Here is a 1,287-nt window from a genome sequence, read left to right on the forward strand (position 1 = left end):
CGTGCTTGCAGCTGACATTACGTCGCTTTCATCATTGTTTGTCAGCACATCTCCTTCATTTTCGTTCGTTCCATGATCCTGGTACTCTACCTCTTTGCTGAAGAACATGCATAAAAATAGAATTAATGTAAATGGCATGCAATGTGTACTGATAATAAAATAAGGCATACAAAACATTATAGCTTAACTACTTACTTTGTGTGCTGTGGAGCCACAAGTTGGATCCTATCTCCATCACAAAAGGTGTGGTCGTCTTCTATGTCCACAAATGTGTCAAACCGACTGTTGTACACCTGTCAAAAATTAAAACAGGCATGCATACCACCAGTCAGTGAGGCCACCAACAAGCATCTTTTGCCCAATTGTGACAATAAGACCACCTAATTTCAAATGCATGAAGCAAAAGCGGTAGTATCCATACCCTTCAATAGGCAGTATGGAGATATGATAAAGGTGGCGAAGAGACATTTAGAGAAACAGTCTCCTTGATCTGCTGTCCTGGCCTGCCTGGGAAACTGTCATTCAGGCAGTTCAGGACAGCAAACGGAGAGAATGCGCATCTAAGATCAGGGGAGGTTGAACAATGACACCTAAATTCTAGCTGGCAGATGTGAATACAAGCACAACCAATTGGCTACGAGCATCTTTTATGAAATGTGCAAGGGAGGCAAATTCATTGAGATGTAAACATGCATCGCAAATGAAAGGTACAAAGGCAAATTTCGGCACAAGGGTAATTTGAATGGTCCTATGGAAGATATGGCGGTTGAAAAACTATATATATATATATTAAAGCTCGCAGATTGATCGTGGTCAAATATGGCAGAGAAGCAGCAATTTCACCAGTCACCAAAAATGGCTGCATTATGAATAGAGGGCTCGGCGAATATTTGATGTTTCAAATACGAATCGATGTCGGAACCCTCGCAAAAAAAAAGTTTAAAAAGGACGTTTCAGGACTCGTACGTCCCTTGTTCACAATGGAGTGACAATACAAAATGCCGTCTTTTAAGTGCTGGCTTCCTCTGATATGATTAGTATAAATCTGGCCCCTCGGTTCCCTTTCTTCTCATACTTTATGTTACACAAGATTGCGCATGCTTCTATGCATTTCTCTATGCCAGCAAGGTCGCCTGAACACCTCTGGGATAACGCTTTGCTAACGCTCGAGTTGCAAGGAAATATTAGAATAGGTAGCTTACCTCAATCCTCTCACAATCAGCTGCATCCCGAAAGTCGCTGCTTAACAAAGCAGAAATCAAATCCGCTTTTTGGTTCTTGCCACTG

This window comes from Dermacentor silvarum, chromosome 4 (genome assembly GCF_013339745.2).
Source record: "Dermacentor silvarum isolate Dsil-2018 chromosome 4, BIME_Dsil_1.4, whole genome shotgun sequence".
Taxonomy (NCBI): domain Eukaryota; kingdom Metazoa; phylum Arthropoda; class Arachnida; order Ixodida; family Ixodidae; genus Dermacentor; species Dermacentor silvarum.